Source organism: Dromaius novaehollandiae, chromosome 1 (assembly GCF_036370855.1).
Source record: "Dromaius novaehollandiae isolate bDroNov1 chromosome 1, bDroNov1.hap1, whole genome shotgun sequence".
NCBI lineage: Eukaryota > Metazoa > Chordata > Aves > Casuariiformes > Dromaiidae > Dromaius > Dromaius novaehollandiae.
Window position 1 is genome coordinate 43,236,261 of NC_088098.1, and position 23,540 is coordinate 43,259,800.

The window sequence follows — 23,540 nt, forward strand, 5'->3', positions numbered from 1 at the left end:
TTTGGCTCTCATCTCCCAGCCTATCACAAAGGAATTAAAATGTCAGCAGACTTTCTGACATTTCTGGTGGAAAAAAAAAAAAAAAAAAGAGGGGAAGAAAAATACTTTACATCTGGAGAATTGCTATCTGCTTTGATTTACTTCTCCTCCCTTTCCCCTGTCACATTCCAAGCTCCTTCAGATGAGTGAAATGTCAGCCTCTTTGAAAGCAACAGTCAGTCTCTCAGGTTCATAAAGGCAAAGTAAATTAATTGAAATAAAGAAGGACTTGCATGGCTGTGCTGGAACAGGATACAACTCTCTGGGCACCCCCTGCTCCTTCTTGCTTTTCTCTCTGGCCATTACTCAGAAGTAGAGAGGGGTGAGGGGAGAAGGGAAGATCAGGGAAGCACATTTCATCACAGAGCTACCAGTACTCATAAAAGCGAACTTACAGGAACCCCCAGATTGGCTCTGCTCCTCCTCCTCATGAGGCTAAGCTCGAAAACATAAATACAAGAGAGAGCCTTTCTGTAATCTTTCAGTGCAATAAATAAATCCAACTTTGAAACCATTAGGATCAGTTGGAAATGAGAATTTTATAGCAAATTTTTGCCAAGCTGATTGAAAGGAAGGTTGTCCTATTTGTCACTAGTAAGAAACTCAATGTCTAATACATATGTATCCTTCAATTTGTGGTTTCTTAATTTTATTCTCCTTCTGAAAATGAGCTTCAACTTTAGCCTGAGGATCTGGGAAAAAATGTTCAGGCTAGAATTTATCTTTTCCTTTTTTATGGTCTGCTTAGACAACAGTAAAATGAGCCTTACAATTTAAAGCAAAAAGCATTTTATTAGCACAGGTAAATATACAGGTTTTATATAGACACTTGCCACAAGCAGAAGGACAAAAGCAGTGGAAATACAGTTTTTTTAATGGGTCAAGCTGTTTCCAATTCTAAAATGTGTTTTTCATATTTTTTTCAGTTTCCACATAATCATTTTTTAAGGTATAGCATTTGGAACATGTCAAACTGATTTCCAGATAATTTTTATTAGAGCATCATTAGTGGATAAAGCAGCAAAAGCTTAACTGGCAGACTTCAAGCCACTTTTATTGTTGCCTCTCCTTCAGTTTACTGATGTAATTTAATAGCAGAAGTTGTAATTATTGCCTCGTGAATCCCAAAAAAAGTTCTTTTTTACAAGGCATTTTATGTCAAGAGTAAAATTAAACAATTCCGAGGAATTTATCGCAGCGACAGAATGCTTGGGGTAAATAAACAACCATTTTCAAAACATTACACCATATCTAGATGCTTGAATCACCCCAAATCAAAGGGGAAAATAAAAGACTCTGTCATCATCCTGCTGATTTTTATTAAGTGGAAAGGATACAATTCTAATTAATTTTTCCTCTCCATTTTTAGCCACGGGGATTATTTGCTTCATCTTGCTATGCGTTAGACAAACAGGTATTCAACCCTTCGTTAAACCTGAGGTGTGATAAGTTGCAGACCCTGCATTAAGCTTGTCATGCTCTTGCATCAGCTTCGTCTCAAAGAATGAATGATAGTCTGTTGGTTGCAGCTTTTCATTTAGCTAATGAAAAAGTATCTTCGTGTTAGATGTCAAGTACTACAACAGGGTCACATTCTGCCACTTTTATTTAGTAGTGCTTTACTCCATGAGTAGATGCATTGATGAGAGCGGGACTACTCACATACGCCAAATTGTGAATCACTTGTAAGTGGTTATTCACAATGGCCCTATTCATGCAAAGAGCTGCTCACCACAACATGAGTAATCGGTTCATAATCAGGCCCAGCTTAAGGTACTATTCAGCTCTGGTAGGGATGGCAGAATCTGGCCTGCACTGGCTAAAGGCCAGACTCAGATTTTTTAACCAAGATGAGTAGCGCCTTATTCCACAAATACAGTGTAAATAAAGTCAACAGGGCTATTTGTAGGGTTCTCTTTTTATAAGAAGACTTTAGAAAAGAAGCATTTCAGTATATGCAAATAATTTGAGTAAGTTTCTATTCAAGTTAAATGATTTTCTTTCCCTCTGGACTATACTCCCACATTTGACAGGACTTGTGCTCTTGAGCTTTGATTTTGTCCACTTAATGATTTCTAGCATGAGCAACTAATCTTTCTGCTGCTTCTTCAACATGTGGCAAATGCACTAAAAACAAAAGGAGGTGATTTACATAGCCTTCCTGCCAAGTACTTTAACTAATGTTTGAGATATGTGATCATCATGCAATGTTGAGAAGTAAATTTATAGAACTTCTGGGCAAAGAGTCCCTATCCTGTTAAAAGAGAAAGTGAAATATAGTTGTAATTATTGCTGTGAAGAATTTGTGATGACATATTGCTGTGCTGTTTTTTCTTCTATGATTGATTCATCAGCAATTTGAAAAACTTAAGCCTGTGTTTGAAACCAAATCTTTGAATACATGCAAATTCTTCTATGAAAATTAATGTCCTCTTCCAGATTTTTGCAGATTCACGTGACTGATAGACAACACTGCATTTAGGGGCGAAAGACCCAGCCTCCTTACCAGAAAAACAGTCAGAAAAGTTTGACACAAGTGATTTCTACTACAGTTTAATCGTCAGCATTACATACAGAAACATATCAAGGAAGGCATTTTTTGTTACTGAGAATAAGCTGAAATGAACCGTATTTTTCACTTCACTTTTTTAATGTCATAGTACTTTATACTGTCAAGTTTTGAAAAATTTCATTTCAATATGTTAAAAATATTTTGTTTTAATTGCAGACTATATGGTAAGGCCCTGAAGTATCTTATTTAACAAACACAACAAATACAGTGCATTTAGTACTGGTACATTTTCACATGGCAGAAATAAATGCTTTTGCTCTTAAAGAATAAAATAGTTCAGTGCTTTCAGAATGAGATAAATGAATCAAAATTTCCTTGATAAACTTATAAATAATTACCTGTTTGATCTGAAACAGTGTTAAAACTCATCTTAGAAGTTTTAGCACTTAAAGTGCTAAAATTCAAAAAATTTCCAGGGGAAGCTCTTTCTGTGACAAGGCACTGTTTTTTTCCCCCATCTCTTTCATACCCAAGTAACAAGGGGCTTGCTCCTCTATCTCCAGAATACACCTTTCTTTCCTCTCTACAGTGATATTGCAAGTTTGGCTGGCATCGGAAGGAGAGCTAGACACTGTGAGTTACACAGCTCTCAGTCCAAAGGCTACTTCTTTTTCTCATTTATTTTATACCACTTCTGACTAGCCCGAAGAAGCTAAAGCATATGTCTAGTTCAACCAGGTTTACAGATGCTTTGCATTGCCAGTGCAATGCAAAACAGCTGTGGTACACTGCTGAATTATCATTTGAAATATTAGTGGTATAAGCAAACTTATGAGGGAAATATCCAGGGTGTAAAATCATGAAAGGCAAAAGGACGTATTTTAGATTTAAATTGTGTAAAATAAGCAGCAGACTGGGCAAGCAGCGAATGGGAGGTGTGTGGGAGGGAGGGAGTGCGCAGTGAGTACGGCGTATGAGGGCTGGGAATGGCAGGAGAAGCTCCGGCAGGGAGAGTCAGGGTGTAGTGCTGGGGTAAGGAGGAAATGCAAAGCCAGGGGTCTCTTGCTTCCCACCCTTGCCTCAATTCCCTTGCCTAAATTTTACCAGGACCTGTGAACATAAGAATTCTTTTACTGTCAGCTCTCCTATCTCTGCTTGCAAGAAGATCATGGGATTAAGAAGGGATATAAAGAATCCAAAAAAGAAAACCTCGAAGGGGCCTGCCTTCATAACAATGATTATTACAATAGGGTCAATTACTAGACAATAAAGCCGTCAGTGTATAGGCAATAACACTGATCAAAGTCAGCGGGGCTGCTGGTATAAAAAAAGATTACTTGTAAGAGTACAGGTTATAGGGTCAGGACAAAATTCATATTTTCTGACTGGTTATACAGTGGAACTTAATGGCTCACAAGATGACAGTTGTGTAAGAGCACTTTTCTAACATATTCTAACAGCTGGCCGCCCCAAAGCCCCTTCCATCTCTCAGAAGCTGGGGCAACAATGATCTTTGCATCCTCTAATTTTTACAAATTACTGAAATAGGTTTGATTCTGCCTGCCTTGTACCCTCATGCTTTCAGTGAGAATATCCATATGCACGTACCAGCCCCAGTTTAGACCCAGTGTGATTACAGCTGGGCTAACTCTTCTGTTATACTCTGGGAGCTTCAAAGGGTTAGACTTCTGTCCCCCAAACTGCTCAGTGAATGAGCAATTTATTGATATGGAGGGGGACTACTAAGCGGGTTAAAGCATTTTTGCTAAAAACAGAGGAAAATCCAGTCTTATTAACAGACTGCCTGAATGTGGTCCTAGTTGACATTTTCTTGATGGCTTTGCCTTTCTGATTCCCAAGAAAGAGAAAAGTACACATAAAATGAAAGTTAAGCAGTATCTCCGAAGAGAGACAGAAGTATCTGGATGTGTATAAAGGTGTGTATACTTGTGTGTATTTACTCAGGTGATTTTGTTTTAATCATTAAAAATGGAAGCAGCTGAAATCTTTAACTGTGCAAATGACAATACAACACAGACGCTATGTTTTTCTTTCAAAGTGGTATTAGGGAACAGCTCAGATTCTAGAGTGCTAAGAATGATTTTTTAAATTAGTCTTTAAAACATTTTAATAATATAATGAAATACATATTTATACGTGGAAAAATATGCCTGATGTCACTTGAGCACATAGGATAAATAATACACTGAATGATTTTGGGAGCCTTTTAGAAAAAGGCCTGGAATGGAGATCTGAATTAGTGAGTATTATTTAGCAAATGCTTAAGTAATATATACAATGAGAAAAGAGGAAAATGCCTCATTGGCGGAAGGTTCACGGAATATTTAGAGCCAGAAAACTCAGTGTTGGCGAGGAAAGATGAAATTTCCTTAACTCTACTCAAAAATCTCCATAAGATCAAATCCTGTTCCTAACTGAAGTTAGTGGGAATCTTGCCAGTGACTTGACTTGGGACCAGAATCTGATCCCTAATAAATACATAATAGATATACTATGCTAAATCAAATTGCCCTGGAACAACATTACTTTATATCAATGGTTTCTTGTTAGGTAGCCCATTCTGCTATTTTTAAAACACTGCACTTTATTAAATCATTGTTTTACATCTAACTGATTACAGTAGTTTCCATATTTGTTTCTCCTTTCCTCTCCTCTCCTCTCCTCTCCTCTCCTCTCCTCTCCTCTCCTCTCCTCTCCTTTCCTTTCCTTTCCTTTCCTTTCCTTTCCTTTCCTTTCCTTTCCTTTCCTTTCCTTTCCTTTCCTTTCCTTTCCTTTCCTTTCCTTTCCTTTCCTTTCCTTTCCTTTCCTTTCCTTTCCTTTCCTTTCCTTTCCTTTCCTTTCCTTTCCTTTCCTTTCCTTTCCTTTCCTTTCCTTTCCTTTCCTTTCCTTTCCTTTCCTTTCCTTTCCTTTCCTTTCCTTTCCTTTCCTTTCCTTTCCTTTCTTCTACGATCAGACAGACAAGGATGAACTGAGCAATGCTTTTTATTTTTAGGTAGATCTGTTCTAAGGAGGAGTATTAGTTTTGGTTTGAAAACAATTCTACACATATGCTAAACTGCTAGTCCAGAGGCAGAGCATTAACCCTTATATAAACTAATTGGGCTAATTCTCTTCTGGAATTTAGGCAAATAATGTAACTGAGATAAACAGAGAGTCACTTATATGTCCACATTTATCTACACTTCCTATTTATACTGCTAAATGCTTAAAACAACACTGGCTCATAAATTTGCCTTTTCGATCTCATTCTTTTGGCAGTGTTTCCTACGTGCTGCACTTTTAAGAGTGCAGTTTGGTCTCCTCTCAAATAAATAAGAGCCATGGAAGGAAAAAACTGCAGCTACAAAGTAGTTCTAACCCATTAAATGCAGATGGCCCACAGGGGGTTTAATCATAAGAGAGAGAACACACATCATGCTGAAATATAGAGCTGTTTTCTATCACTTGTTACCATTTGAATGTCTGTCCCAGGAAAGTGAATTCAATATATCTTCCTGGCCATCAGTTGCCCTCTGAATACTCCTTCTCTCTCTGATGTAGCTAGATTTCCCTTTAGAACATACAGAGATGAATGAGCTCTTACCACACGTAGAAGTGAAAGAAAACATTTCTTTCTGCACCAGAACAGATGAGATTCATCATTAAGAGAATGGATTTGACCTTGTCAAGTGGACCAAAGCAATTTATAAACAAACTCCTACAGGGGAGGCTACTTTTGGCCAAGTACTATATTAGCAGTGTTTTACTTATGCCCACTGCTACCTTACAATAACTTCACAAACAGGCTGACTTCCTGAAATATAGGGTGCTGAGAGATACCACAGATGTACCGAGAAACATTGGGATAGCATGGGGTTACTTCCCTCCCTAGAGGCTGTGTAGAAATATGTCCACCCACCTTGCTCTCTCTTTGTTGCCAAAAGTTGCTGATCAGTTATTCACTGCCCAAATAGAAACTTCACTTGATGTTTAGCATATCTATCAAAGACCATGTTTATCCTTCAACTTGGCATTATTATGTAGTCATTTGTATAAGGAACACCCTGTGCTATTTTGGAAGACTGTCTCCAATACATAATTGAAGGGCATCTAATTATTAGAATGCTAACAGGACAACAAAAGCAATTAAGTGTGTGACTGCTTTGATTCCAGCATTGGAAGAGTATGTGAAGAGTCAATAGCTTGCTACAGAGCTGTTTAGATCAGCCCATACTCCCATTTCTACTGATAGCTTTTCTGCCTTTAATAACATTTTTAAACTGTAACTTGGAATTTTAACTCTCCTCAACCAACCCTATGCCAGATATGCTATTTTAGTGGGAGCAACATTTCGACAGGTACAAATGCACAGTGGCCCATATCTTATTGCCCTGTCCAATAATCACGAGAAAGGCAGAACAATAAGGATGTGCAATGGCTCAAAGACAGCCCTGCTGTGTAGGAACAGAAGGCTATTTGCCAACCCAAGGAGGTGGCTATGTGTGGAGGAAAGACTTACTGAACATTTAAGCTATGTATCAGTGGTAAGAGGCTGCTACTATGACCCTAAGGACATAACCTCCCCAACCCCCACCAACCCTAGTCATGCCAGCAGAGCCAAATAGTGTTATAATCTCTCTCTCTCCAAAAAGTGAATAACATACTATTTATAGAACGGAGCAGAGTAAAATATTCACTGTTTTCTTAGATACAATTTTCCTATGTCATCTATCTTCTGCATTAAACAAAGGAGCTTAAGTAGCTACTTACCTCAAAGTCTACAGTTACAAACCTGTGATTAGTGATAATGTTTTATTGTAATGTTTGTTGCATTTGAAGCCATAGTTAGGATAAACAACTGACTGTGTTAGAAGGAGCTCTTTCTCTTAACAGAGAGAAATCTTAATCTAGTCTTTAGTAAATGTGGGCTCCTTAAAGCTTGTAAGTATCCTAAAGCTTTTAGAAGATATGGAGACTCCATCATTTATAAGTCTTATGTGAAGAGCCAAGAGCTGGATACACATTTTAGCTTGAGAGAAATCTATGCTGTTCAAACCCTGACTGCTTCATCATAGATGCTCTTTAATGTTCAAAAACAAGACAACAGTCTCAACTAAGTTTCATTGCCAGGAGATAAGAATACTGACCCCTTGGAGGTCAGAACTATGAAAAGAATTTTCCAAGTCCTTAGAAGGCATTATACTGCATTTATTCATAGCTGGTTAGCAGATTTATGCCTTATTCATCAGTAGGTCAAGTTCTCAAGGTCTTCTGATATTAGGCTGAGAAAAGAGAAAAAGGTCACTCGCCTCCTTTTTATTGCTATTATTTATTATTCATGCATCTCTCTCCCTCAGTGTGTACTAGGTATCTCTCAGTCAAATATGGAGATGAGGGACCAAGTTCTGATGTTACTGTCCCTAGTTTTATAGTCGCATCTCTGCTCTGATTTCCAGAAGTGCAAGGAAGACCAGACCTTAGGCCCTGGACCCAGGATGCTTGCAATGAAAATATACAAGGTACAAAAAAAGGAGAAGATCCTAACAAAGAACAAATGATTGAGTATTACTGTGTAACACATTTATCTTAAGTAGCATTTTTTATAAATACTCATCTGTTTACACTCTTAAAGAGGAAGATCAGGGTTCACAGAGAATTTTTATTGCCCTGGGAAGAAATTTATCATTTTCAGAAGAAAATATGGCTTATTATTTGCCTTACATGAAACAAAAACAAATCTCTCCCTCTCTCACCACTTTTCCATCATGCAGAAAACATCCAAAATGGGTATTCTGCTAGGTCCCAAAATCTCACTAAAAACACTAATTCATCCTCAAATAGTATTTGTATGAATTTGTAAAGATGATATTTTGATGTGCTAAATTTGGTCCTGTGGATTAATGAGATAATTACTTTTCTGTTGTTCTTCAGCAGTATTGATTCTGTTGGAAACTGTAGCCTAAACCAAAAAGTGCTGTTTTCCATTTATGCTGTGTGTCAATGCTCTACTAAGGGACCTTGGGAAAACTGTCAGAAGGAAGAATTCTATAAACTGCAATAGCTTGCTACAGAAGACATTTTATTTATTTTAACTTCACCACCTCTTTGGCATTCAAAGCACATGTATAAAGTTACTGCTATTTTCTGGTTTGAGCTTAGAATACGCGCGCACACACACACACACACACATATATATATTTATATATTCTGTTAGCTTTTCATTGCATGTCAATCCAAAGTCTTTTTTGCTTTTTTAGTTTTTTTGTAACTCTTCAAGGCTTTGAAAGTCTCCTCTGCTTTTCTTTTGTTAATATCCAAGTTGTCTGCCACCCATTGCTTCTGCTTCATCAATATTTGTAAAGTTGTTGTGTGGCAACTTATATGACTTCTTTCCTATGTAGCTCTGTCCTGATGTTAGGGCCTTCCCATGCAATGATTGGACTGACTATACAAGTTCTCTTAAATGCTGTCTTCCTTGTTCTTGTAGGATGTAGTGGATTTATATACAAATGATCTAGTGCCATTCAATTTTCCTGAGCATTCAGCTTGTGACACCTCAGAGCAGAAACACTCCTAATTATACGCAGAATACTTGGCACAAATACATACATTAAATAATTCTTGTAGGTCACTAAACACATGACTTCCTCTCAGTTTCCTCATGTTTAGTTGTCATTCCCAATAAAACTCCCTAATTCTCTTCCCAGTGGATATTTTCCATCTATACAGCTACCTGGTTATCATGCATTAGCCCTTTTAATCATTTTACAGACTCTGTTTTCTTCCTCATCTGCATTCTTTTCTTCATGAGTTCAGCATCTTTTTCTGCCTGCAGCCTTAATATAGCCTTCCATGTACTGGCCACCACATTTTTCCACATGAGTGTATGCTGTCTTGCTCTTACTGTTGCATGCATGATTCATACTCAAAAGGCTTCCTCCATTCACTGTTTACTACAGAAGTGCTATCAACAGCTTAGCTTTTAATAGCACCATGCACTGAGGGCTCCCTCTGGCTGTAAATATACTGGTGATGGAAGAATCATGGTAGAAGTGAATTAACCTGAAGTTATATATTTTTTTCTGGGTGAATTCTGGAGGATAGAGAAGCAATGGGCATCTCCATGGATCTGGCTAGTTCTTTATCAGCTGCCTTTCTGCAGAGTCCAGAGACAGCGAAGAAACAGGACTTGATTCCTTCCTTACTTCAGAAGTAAGTCATGAGGGGATCCTTTGCATGCAGCTTTCTCTTTCTCAGACCAACACCTGAAAGGAGTTCACATATTGGATATGAGGAGGAGATTAATGGAAAGGGAAGAACGTACAAGAGCCACATGATGACAGGGGACTTATATGTTGTTTAATATGTTATTCAAATAGAACAAATTGGTTTTGTATCTGTCACAGAAAACAACATACATATTTCCTGTTGGTTTTACAGCAATGATGTATCATTTTCCTTTCTTTTTGTATGTTTAGTAGCCCTCCAAGCTACATTTAGCTTGCCTTATCCTAAAGACATTTGAAGTTACATTATCCTCGCTCCTTTCTAAAAAAGGGCAGGTAAGGCTTTTCAAGGTAGAATTAGAAACTATCATCTTCTCTATTTTTATTCTTTGACTCATTTTTATTCGTCCTTCCCTTAAATTTCTCTCAATGAGTTTTATATTGCTTTCCAGCTCCTGGCATAACACTGAGGCAGAGGAGCCTTTCTTTAAGACAGAAAGCATCGTTAGAAGATATGACAGCGCTATCATTCAGCTCAAGGTCATCGAAGAGAATTTTACTACAGGAAATATTCCAAGATAGGACTCCAGCCTCTGCTCCCATGAACACTCAATGAAAGTACCTGGCAAATATTTCTGGAGCAGGGTGGGAACTTTTTCAAATGTGAATCTACTTATTAGATAACAGAAGTCATGCTCAGTCATACTGTCTCTCTTTTTCCTGGTCTCTGTCTCATATTTGGGTCAGAGTTCTACAGCTGAGACTGGAGAAAGAAGAGTGTGGTGATAATCCCAACTTCTTGGGGTTTTGACATGTTCTTAAAATTCCACCAAATCTACTATGTGCAAGGAAGTTTGAAAATCCTGAAAGGCTTGATTGTGAGCTATGCTTTGTGCTGCTGAGACCTAGGGAGATGGAGGCCTTTTAGGACATGCCCAGAACAGAATTCTTGGCATGTGGAGTATTTTAAGTTGAGGACATAGGGGCCTCTTCAGTTAGGCTTCCTCTTAGCTGGGTGTTGAAGTTGTAACCTTCAGATTTAGGCATGTAAAATGGCAGCCAGATGCCTAAATCTTCCACAGCTCCTATATGGATTTATCATAAATCCTTGACTCTGTTCCGAAATTCTTCCTGCTTTTGTCTCTGTTAAGTGATGTCTCTCTTACGGTTCATGACTTGCAAAGCAGAAATGACCCTGTGAGTCTCAAAAAAGTCTATGTTTTCCATGTGTGCATTACATAGTTTCTAATATTTATTACCATGTTTATAAAACAGTGTTATGATGATTAAAGATATCTAAGCTAAATTTTTATGTTCCAGTGTTCAAAGACAGCATAACACAATATGTTGTCAATATACTCGAAACATTCAGGTAAATATTTTTACTCTCATAAAGTGGTTATATTTGAATTCTTTTACATATATTTGAAATAGTATGTCAAATTATATGCAATAAGTTTTGTAGAAATTGAAACTGTGTGCATTTTTCAAGATAGATGATATTTAGAGCAAAGTGTTCCTCAGTTAAAACCGTCTGAACCTGCAACATTTACAAGCCTTAAAATGGGAATATACCATTTCAGAAACTGTTCTTTGCTTATGTTTTTCCTAAAAATCATATTTACATTTTGTAGAGTTAAAAGAGGCTACAGATAAAAGGATATAAGCAGTCACAAGTGCTATGCAAAAGTAGTGACTGATAGGTAGTTGCTCTTACTTAAATTAAACACTAACTTAGTGCATTTTGTTAACAGAGTCAAAGTTTTGAAGGCCATAGCACTGATTCTGACATTCAGTATTACACAAGTAACGGGATTTTACCTATGGTGCTTTGAATGAGAAAGAGGTTTTATAAGTCTGAGTCTGCAGAAAGAATCTTGCTTATTTTGGGTTTAATGTCACGTCTTGGAAAGACCGTCTCTCATTTTTGCTTTTGTACTTTTGCTTGCAGTATACTGGAGATCATTGACAACTGTTATGAGTATTTACATCACAGAGCATTCATATCATGAGAAATTAATCTGCTATAAAATTCAGAGGGATGAGGGAGAAAAGAATACCACAGAACCGAATCTTTGATAGGTAGACTATAATAGCTTAAATATCCCTGTAGCCATAAAGGAAAGTATAATATTACCCTAGGAATAGTTGAAAAATTAATCAAGTAAATATTATAAGGAGCAAAGCATGCACTATGAAAACATAGCAGTCATATCCAAGAGTGAGTATAAAGAACTATCCCTTTCATGGTTGCTATTTTCTACTCTGTATATCCATTTGAGCATCTTCTGGATAGCCTAATTGCATGTAGGCAAGACTTTCCTGATACTCCCTGATACAAGGCCAAAGGGTAAAAAATGATTTGTTTTATGCTTCTCATGGCTGGTCCATGAAGATGCACCAATCTACTACTGTTAACCTGTTTACAAGAAAGAAGCAAGCTAGGGAAGGAGCAATATTCTGTAGTAATAAAAGAGTACTTCTGTTCAGGAAATTTCCATATTTATCGAAAGTGATGGTCTCCTGACACCATCTAAGGGAAGGTGCTAACCTTTATTTTTCACTGCATTGACTGTAGAGGAAGCTTAGGAAATCTGGCCTTGCCTACCTGAAGTTACCCTTTGTGAATACTCTGTGAAAGTGACTTCTTTATGAAAGACTCCCCACAGAGGATTACTAGACAGAAGATACATATACTTCTCTGGCTTTAAGGTGATCTGGGATGCAAGAAAAGCTTCTGGTATAAATTAAAGCCTTCCTAGTTTGCAGTGGCTTACTGCAGCCCATCCCAAAATGACTATGATGAGCAGGGAAGCCCAGAATATAAAGTGAATTCTGTGCTGTCTGTGTCTGTGCCCTCAGTTGTTCAGGTTCCTGGTTACGAGTCTCCAACGGGAGTCAGATCCCTTCTGGTTCTTCTCACCCCATACTGAATCTGGCTCCTCTGTTTCTTTCTGTCATGCCCTGCTATTTGACAGAGACACACATAAAGATTGAGGTGAGGAACCAGGAAGGAAATGAGGAGACTAATATTTAAGAAAATGACCTACAGAGGTCTGAACATATATAACATATCTCACAAAAGTTATGGGAGATAGGTGGCCAGAGCCCCTTATGGTCTTATGCTATCCTATGGTGAGAAAATTCCCTTCCCATGTCCCTTAAGGGAAGGCAGACCAGCTCCGGGGAGGTCATCTGTGATGTTCATTATCTCTGAAATGCAACTATTTTATAAATCAGGTTCAAACAATGTGGAGTACACAAATGTATGCAAACCTCTGAGGGCAAGTATGTGGAAAGGTTCCTCCCTCTTCCTACTTCCTTCTCCCTCCCCACAAGCAAGGCTTGCAGATGTTTTCTTCTGCTCGTTATTCTTTTGTTCCTGTTTGGCTGTGACCCTTACTCCCAACTGATTCTTTTTTGTCAAACTCTGTTTTTTTCTGAGCCTTTGATCCTGTGCTTTGACTCTTGTAATAATGAACATGACACTGTTACTTTACTAGATTCATTTTATGATTCCTTACCCCTCAGAGTTCCCATGAAAAATAGTATACACTTTTTCCTTTTGTTTGTGTCTTGTAGAAAAAGAGAGATTCTCACAAAAACTGCCACCTGGGCTGAAGGACAGGTGAAATATAAACTTGCATATGTAGACTAAATACTTAGGAATATGTACGTATGTATGTGTGTACATATATACACACACATACACATGATTATACGTGTGTGTGTGTATATACATAGATATACACACACGTATATATAAATATATGTATGTTTATCCAGTCTGGTTTTGTCTACATTCCTTAGGTTTCCCAGCTGTCAAACATTAAAAAAGATGCTAAGAGCAGTAATAGAACCAAGTTTAGAAAACACACAGCAGACTCAAAGCTAGGGCACAGCCACAGTCAGGAGCAGCCACAGTTCCTTGTTCTCAGAAAGAAATGTTGCCCTACGCTAGAGCTAAATACACTTCTAGGCCTTCCAATGCTTTTTTTCTGCTTTCCGTGGCCAGATATCTCAGTTTAATTCAGAAAAGTGTATCTCAGTTTAATTCAGAAAAGTGTATCTCAGTTTAATTGAGAAAAGTAGGAGAAAGAGGATATGCCTCTGCTCCAAGGAAGATAAGCATGCGTGGATGGAAAAATTTCTAGTTGTAGTTGAGTATAGCCCACAACATATGCCACGAATATAGACCGGAGATTGGCAAATTAGTTTTCCATCATGAAACTGAAGTACTGAAAACTTTATATTGATGTCTCACAGTTGGCAGAAATATCTCCGTCAAAGCACTTTATTGTTTGATTCAGATGCATATATAGAGTAGCATACATGTGCATCTATAAATATAGAAAGTTCAGCTTCAGAGAAACTAAAAAGCATGATTCTCCATACGCTTACAGCTCCTTTCAACTGCTCTGGTGATTTACTAGGATCTTAAAGGTGGTGGATCTTCTTTGAAGTAAGGTGACTCTGTAATCAACACAAAGCTGATCAAGGAGGCCCTCTCTCCTTTGCAACAACAGTGGAGGTAGTTATTTAAGGTTACTATTGTCAGCTGCACACAGATCTTTAGACTATTTTAATTTATGTCATAGGCAGGCAGGCTCCAAGCTGTGCTCAGATGATCAGAAGCAGCAGTAATAATTTGGAAACAATGTTTTTTCTTAAGTCTATGTGCTAAGCACAACTCAGCTGGAACAGAGGGTATCAAATGCAACTTTTTTAAAAAATATGATTGGGTAAGATGAGAAAACTATGTAAAAAAGAGATAAGATAGAATATAAGGAGCTTGAGCAGTAAACCATTTGCCATAGGTTTCTTATCTTACTTTTTCCTTTTATATAAAACCTTTCTTTTTAAGCAAAAATCTAGTTAATAATTATTGTGCTGGACCAGAAGAAATAAGAAAAAGTCTGGATGGGAGAAAAAATTTTAAAAGAAAAGGCAAGTAGAAAAGAGAAAAAAGTTCAGTAAAGAAAGGCAAGTAGAAAAGAGAGAAGGGAACAAGATTATTCTGCTTCTTTCCCATGTTTTTCTAATATTTTCTCTTAAAAACAACCTGAAACAACATCAAAGGAAAAAAAAAGAAAAAAAACCCAACTCCCCATAGGATCAAATCCACATGAAGAAAAAGCCTTTTGGCACAGTGGATGTGATCCAGAAAATTGCCAGTAATCAAAGGAAAGGCTGGTGAGATCCCTACTTTGAGAGTTCACGTGGGTTACATATAGCCGAGCCCTAGATAATTCCACTGCTCTGTCTCTGGCCTGTTACCATGGCAAGCGGTATGCCCAGCTAGCAGTACTGGGAAACGCATCTAGTGCCTCACTTTCTAGTGATTATCTTTCTGTAATTTCATATTTGTGTTTCCTAGATATATGCAGCAGAAAATAGAGTAGTGCTTGTTGCAGAGCTGCTGGCAGAAAACATTGATTTATTGACAATATAAATAGAACTTTCTGATTGCTGGTAAATTGGCTGAAAGCTGGCACTCTTGAGTTGGCTAAATGGAAGGTTTTTGTTGGAAAAGAAATTCAAGAGGCATGTATACTTAAAACATGAAGTTGAATCGTTTCCATGTTATACGACAAACATATACATTTCTGTTACATTTTAAATCCTAGAGCGGCCAAGGTTTGAATCTATTTCTGAACTTCCCCAAAGTTTAGAAATATTCTGAAACTATATAGAAATTGACATAAATCAAGGGGAGGCAAAACTGATTAAAACTTCATATTTGTAAGTAAACTTCAGCAAATGTAAGCGTGTTCTGATCTGGGGTTACCTTCCTCTAAAGAAGAAATTTTCCAAAGTACTTATATCTGCTAGTGCCAAACAATTAATAGCCCATGGACTTATTCCTCTATTGAACCTCTAAAAATAAGAAAAAAAAAGAGTCCTGAATACAAGAACATGGAATATTACATGCTTGAAGTTTTCAGTGCTTCTTACTGGAAATATCATTTAGAGATATATACAGAAACAGTGAAGGTTAAATCTGACACAGATGAAGTCGAAGTCCCCCTAATCCTAACATATTTCTCTTCTGTGCCACCTCTACCATCCTAATATGCTTACATGGCTTTCTGTAGGCTATATACAAAAAGTTTTGCATTTCTCCTCTATGTAGGATGATTTGCTCTCAAGCCCTGATTCTTCTTTTGGTGTTATTGGTTGCAGATTTATAGTTCAACCAGCTTTGTAGTAGCCTCTCCTTTGATGGGCTTTCCTTGGGCATTATGAAATATATACTCCCTCTTTTTGGCTGGATATTTTTTCATACCCAGCCAAGTTTTCCTTAAGCTCTACAGAACATGGATTGTATTTCACTGTTTAATTTAGATTATGTGCAAGCCACTCACTGTGCCCAGATGAGACTCCGTTTAAACAGTCTTCATGGGATGACCACACATTTATTACTCAGCAGCAAAACAATTAATAATCATGATTAGAAATGTTAGAGTTCAGAGGTAACAACTCACTGTGAGAAACCACTGTAGTCCTGCATTTCTCTTAACTCTTTTCTCTATTGTCAAGTTTGATGAGATTGTAAATCCAGCTTTAGAGCTCTTGGTATTGGATTGAAAGCACCATGTTCACACAAAACAAAATACTGCCCTGATGTAAATTTAGTTTATTTATTTAAATTTCATGCAAAGATTTTGATAAGCAAGCTAACTTTGTCCTGGCAGATTTTATGCCAGATCAGCTAGTAGTGGCATGCCTCTCAAAGTTTTCCCTGCAGCAGATATTGTCTGTCCTTCTGCATCTACAATAAATCTATTTTAAAAGCAGAAATCTGGTATAAATTCTGCACTACGCACTCTGGTAATATGAGAGAAATGTAGTCATACATCAGTGGCTGATTTAGGTTGGTTTCCTATTGCTTGGTCACCTGGTTAGTACATAGACTTGGTATTAATGCTAACAGGAGTCTTGTCATGTTTATAAATTCAGGCAGATGTACCAAATGAAAGTTTGCAACTGATTCCTACTTTGATGCTATCCTCATAAAAATGTTACAGACTATTGGATTTTTTTTTTTTTTTTTGAAAGCTCCAGGCAGATTCTGGAGCATAAAAGAACAGAAAAAATCTCCAAAACTTGTCAAAGCAGCCCACTCTATCACCTCTTGGCCCTTCAAATTCTTTGTAAAACTGTTGTTTTCACTGCAACACCCCGCAGCCACAATGGCAGCTGAATAAAACAGGGCCTGGGAGTGCCTTCTGGTCCAGCAGCCAATGGTACAGATTAGCTACATCCATGCTGCAGAGCACTTGGGCCAGGGTAACCCGTGGTCACAGGAATTGTTCCTGAGGAAGTTATCATTATTTGTGCGCATGTTTTTTCAGTTCAGGGTGACCAAAGTAGTGTGAAGCCTGGTCTGTGTCCATCAGAATGGTGTTTCCATCACATGAAACAGGAATACAGAGCATGTCCTAAGCTGTAATACAAGGGCAGTGGGTAGTTTGGGGTGCAAAGCCTTGCTAGGGCAGTGTGGATCATGTCCAGGTTTGAGGAAACCTAATTTTATTCAGTCTTGTCCATGCTCCTTACAGCAAATGCTGCCTGGAGTATATTGCTCCCTAAGTCATGTGCAGGTGCTATGTCAGAGAGCCTTACCTGGCATGGACCAGCACTGTGCTATGGAGAGTACTGACAAATAAATAGTGATGGGCATCAGTTCTCAAGCTGGTTTTATTTAGAAAATTGGGATCCGTTTTATTTAGAAGAAAAAGCAGAGCCTTTGGGCACTGCCCTATTGCAATTTCCAAGGTGGTCAGCAGAACTGTCTTGAAATGAGCCTGGAAGCTGAACTGCACATTCTTCCCTATTAGATCAGGATAGGTATCTGACTGTTTGTCCATTTTATCCATTTTTTTTTTTCTAAACTTGCATTTAATTTTGTGACGTGAAAAACCAATGTGTTTGAGGGAAACAACAAATGGCCAGAGCAACAACTTGGGTGCCATTTTGAATTGACATCAAATGCTCTTTTCTCTCTCTCTCTTTGTTCCTCACTAAGTAATTCATCTAGTAAAACTTTTGCATAACTATCAGGCTCTTTTCCCAAACCTCTCTAAGCTCTAGCAAAATCCTGAAGGTATCACATGTAGTGTTGCACCCAAAGAGATTTTAAACCTCTTTCTGCAATGACAATCAATTTTCTTTGAAGTTTTCTTCATTGCTGAGCGCTTGGCAGACATCTCAGGAGAACTGAGATACTGGCCAAGGTCAAAGGGACTTAAACTTTTACTTCAGTGCTAGGCAGAGCCCCTCAGAGTTGTGAGTTTATTGTTTTGTTGCTAGGATGTTTTGTTTAAGGACTTGGGCATCTGTTAAGGTTAGTTTGTGATAAGTGGTTCATACCAGTAGTGTAAAGCACACCAGTTCTGTCTCTCTGTATGAAGGCTCTTCCTCTTGAAATGCCATCCCATATTTATTGTGAGGTAAGATCAAAACAGGGTAATTGATACATCATAAAACCACACTCTAGCTTTTTTACTGTAACTTATTTAGGTACATTTATCATAAATGCTACTTTTTCATTGTTTATAATTATTCTTATCTATGTAGAAAATTTTCTTCAGACACGTCTCACGTGCCAACAGACATATTTATTGGTCCCCTGGAGTTGAGCTGTAACCCTTTAGAAGTCCAGGCTTCCTAGCTTGAGCTATGTCAGACCCAAGTATTTTGGTAGAGAGGATCCTATATCATTCGTTCATCACTAATTTACACTTAACTTCTCTGAGTGCTGAAAAACAACTTTTATATTCTTTTATTTAAATTGTAATCCATGATTTGCCTTTATGGAGAGAGCACCTGAGACCCAGTCTGTAGGTTTTAAACTGTAAGATGGATAGATTATCTAACTTCTAAATGGAGTGCTTATGAAATCATCATGCTTGTGAGTGGAGGTGAAACAGAGTGCATCCACTCCTCATCTAAACTGGAAATCCATGCCCAGAATAACTCCTTGGAGCTTGCGCTTTCCTATCTTGTGTCCAATGCACCCATCATGCTTCCCCTCTAGTTACTAGTTAGTGAACTATTTTTGTCCTGATACTAGTTGTATATTAATATGTTTACCACTGATTTTTCTCTTTTTTTATGCTGTCATTGGAAAACATTGCAAATTAATGTTGCAAAATAATATTTTTCAATTCTCTATTTTTCCAACTGATCAAACCGGTTAGCTACTGATTTTGTACTCTCAGTACCAAAGTATACTTAGCTTAGAAAGGGAGAAGTGAAAACATAGGTGAAAGTCAACTTTTTTGGTGTGAGGCAGTTAGGGTTATATGTAGTGTTCATTTTGGGCTCTGCATGGTTTTCACATCCAATAACTCCAGTGGACAGGATTTCACCCCATGCTTTTCCCACTGGCAATAGTAACTCGCCTATGCATGCACATTTAAAGCTTCACAGAGATGAAGGGATATTATTGTGGATTTCAGATATAAACTAAAATTGTAGCTCCTGATCAATATAAGGCAGGTGATCCAAAGGAAAGCAGTCACAAACATAGTGATGTTTGTGGATAGACCTCGTTGTCCCCAAGAAGCAGCAGAAGGAGGCAGCTCCAACCTGAGTTATTAAAATAACCTAAGTTGGTCAAACTTTGTCCAAGGGGGCAAAGCCGTGTCTGAAACTGATATTATGTTTTTATTATGAAATATATGAATCTAGCATTTAATCAGAGACATAATATTATATATGAAAGAGAAACTGTATAGTGTCAGAAACTGTTTCGTTAGGAACAGTCAGGAAAGACAAATTGGATCCAAGGAAAATTTCTTATACCAAGGATGACACCTGAAATAGAGCCACTATGAGAACTGCGTTAAGTACCAAGTGGTATTATTTCAGCACATGAGTCTCAAGCTTCACTATAGGATATGTAAACATTAGTATTTCTGCTCTTCGACATTTTCTGGAACATTGGAGAAACCACTGCGTCTACTTCAGGAACATTTTGTGGGTGACATGTCATCTCTGATTCTGGTGATGCTCCAGGTTCAGCTAAGCCACTTCATGAAAGGCAAAAATGGCTGTGCCACTCTCAGGCTGCATTTTGAATTCTTGCTATATCTGAGCAGAGAGTGATGGATGACCTGTGTGCAAGAAATGGCGTAAACACCTCTTAAAAAACCACAGCTGCACTTACATCAGAGTCCTGAATGGCAACCTGGGGAGGGGGGAAATCACTAAAAACTGAAGAAAAAAGAAAAATGAGACCATTTATATTTACAGATGAAACAATTTTAAAGCACATACAGAATGGTAAAGTAAAACACAAGTTAGTCCTTTCCCTATTTAGAACATTGTTAAAAAAAGCTCGCAATATTTCCGAAGTCTATTAATGCTTATTTCTCATTGTGACATTGCACTTGTTGTGAATATATTTCTTATTTGCACTTACATGGAATGATGAAGTTTTACTTGAGATCAGGATTGTCTTCTGCTAGGTCTCACATGGCACAGGAGAGTTCTTGTTCTAAAGTTTTTACACTCAAAGATCTCAATTTTGCAATTGATAATGCACAGGCAAACTAATTCAACTGTCTATGATAATATAGGAATCTCAAATATCACCTTTGTTCTGACATCTATAAAATTTCGTTGCTTCAAGCACATTTGTAATTCACACTGGATCTCTCTTTCACCAGCTGCATGAGCTAGAAATAACTTTTTAACAGAAGACAGATAGTAACTGCAAAACATTGCTTAGGAATGTGACAGATTCTGAATTCATTGTTTTTTATGCATTTGTAAGCATTTTAAAACACAACTTCCACAGCTATTAGACAAAATGAAAAATTGATTTGATATTCTTTAATTTTCTCTAATGATCCCTGTCACTGAATTGGTGCCAGAGATGAACACATATTTTCTAATATTTTTTTTAGTTGACCAAGATACTTGCTTTGTAAAACAAAAAAATAATAACTCCAGAAATCCCCACACAATTTGGACCAGTGTGTTCTTACTATTTTGGCCCTCAGCGAAGAGTGGAGCATGGAAAGATGCTGTAGAAACACCTGCATGTCTTTCTGCTTCCCAGAACTCCAAGAACCCTAGAAGAAGCTCAGAAATAAACCACTATTGGAACGGGGTTGGTGGCAGCAGGACCAGCGTGTGGACACCATGTTGGCTTCCTCTGGGTCTCTGCTGCCTGCCTTTGTCTCCATTGAATTGAGCTTAATTTTAATTAAATTAAAGCTTAATTAAAATAAAGCTTAATTTAATCTTCAGTTATTTTTTCCAGGGAACAATCCTATTCCCTTCCCACCGATCATAGCATCATAACCACACATACAGCTCCTATAAAAACTAAGAAAGATGTATGACATCTCAGAAGAGAAGGCTTGAAAGATGGATGCAACTTCAGCTTCATCATTTTCTTTTCAGTAGGTTCATATTTATGAATCTTGGTTGTAGCTTGCACACAGCTGATTCATCTGTGCCTCACAAATGGGGAGGACAATAAAGATCATCTGGAATTAAGATCATGTTTTCCCTCCTTTTATTGCTCTGACTTGGATTATCTTTCTAAATAATAGAGTTTATATAGGCGCACCTAAAAAAATGGGTTGCCTCAGTACAGATATAGTCAATGGCCCAAATATACCATATTCATGATTTTTTTTTAAGTTAAAAATGTACCTGAAATTGCCTCATTTTACAAAATAAGTATAGGTATTTAATGAGTTTCTTCTGTGGAACAATTTATTTATTTAATTTAAATTCATTGCCTTTTTACCCACTTGCTTCTGTACCAAGAATTTAGGCATATACATACCCACATCCAAACATATATATACTACACAAAGACAGAAGTTTTCATTTCATGTGCAGAGACATCCATCTTGCCAGAAGGGAAAGGAAGGGAAGCCTCCCAGGAGCTCATTCTAAATGCTATGTCAAGTTTACAATAAACAGAATAATTGCACTGTTTATTGGATTTATTTTATTACTTTACTTGTGATTGCTGTATTTGTAAATAAATGTGCTCCTTGGCCTGAATTTGTTTTGTTTTCCAGAAAGAAAGACAGATTTGCTTCCTTTCCCTGCCATTATAATAATGGACAATATATGTTTGTATTTAGGTTTCTTTAGCCAATGTAAGCCAGACAGCTAGGCAGCTGTTAATCTTAAAGGATTATCACAAAGCAAGTTCACTTTGCTTTAGATCATAATTTATCATTCATCTTGATTGTGTTTTTAAAACAGTTGCATTTAAAAAAATTGCAGCTCCAAAGTATATACAATGTATGAAAAATGATGTACTCTTCCATGAGAAACAGCGCTAGTACACGGTGATCACGTTTGAACGCCTAGTTAGGTTATTGAGACAAGTAAAGCTCATGCTCATATCAGCCATACAGTCAGTAATTGAATACGAAAGACCAAAATGTGCTGACAAAGAGACAAATTTTCTCCTGGAACCTCTGGTTGCCTTGACTAAGTCAAACTGTTCTTGCAGCCTCTTTCCCTAAAAAACTGAGGCAGGATTAAGGCCGTTTTTTGATTGAAGGACCTTCCTGGGTCATTGGTGGCTCCCTTATATCACCAATATAGTCTTCATTAAGGACTAATTTTTTTTTATAAGCCTGTGATTCAAATCTGAATTAAACTGTATATAAATGTGTCATTAACATAAACAGACAGGTAGTCTGACTAATGAACTGATTTTATATTCATTCATTCTGTGGTGAGTTTTTCAGGTAGTAGTGTCTCACTGGGCATTTATTCCTGCTTCTTACCATAGTACCAGCAGACCCTATGTTACTACCGAAAAATCACATCGGTGCAGGATGATCCCTTGACAGAGAATGAACCACAGTGTGAGCGAGAAAGAGAGAGGAAAAAAGACAGCTATATCCTACTCACTTTTTTCCTGCTGGTATAGGCAGAATATAGGCAAAGAAAGAAAGGTTTGCATCTTGTGTCAGGCCCTACTAGGTTTGACTTGCTGATACCTGTAATAATCGATATTACTTGGGCTGTATAAGGACTTTTCAAGCACAGAATGGAAAAAAGCCTCAGCTGAGTTCCCTAGAAATGCATAAAACTGTCATGACAGTACTTTGTCTGAGCCCAAGCAATGAAAAAAAATGATATAGGAGATTCTAGTACAGATTCAAGGTGCAGACAGAAACATCTCATTTGAACTTAGATAAAGACTTGAGATCTCAAAAATTGATTATCCTACAGGAAAAGTTTGACATAGAACTTAGAAGCATTTTCAGGTAATTTCTGTATTGAAAAATGAAGAACTGCATCGTTAGAGCTAGCAAACTTTTCCTGATTTTGGCAAATATCTTTAATGGAAAAAAGAACAAACAAACCTGAAGGAAAGTTCAGAAGACTCTAAATGTTTTGTTTAACTGGTTTTTTAAAAAAAGTCAGGATTTTGATTACAAGTACATTTTAATAAAGCAGGCATACCCATTTTAATTAAACTCTCAAGAAGTTCAAAACTCTCCTAAAGCTTTGTTTGTCATAGCTGCTTCTTAGGCTGAGCTGAAAAAATCCTTTTTTATTCTTTCAGTCAACATGAAACTAAATTCTTGCCCAAATCTATTCTGATTTACAATTTTTAAATATTATTTTTAGATACATTTCTTGTCATAATGTACAAATAGGTGAATGAAAGGAAGAAACAACTCATAAAGGGTAGCTGAACATTTTTTATTTTAAATTAAAATAACTAAATATACAGTATATCTAGCTTTTGCTTCTAACAATTGGTT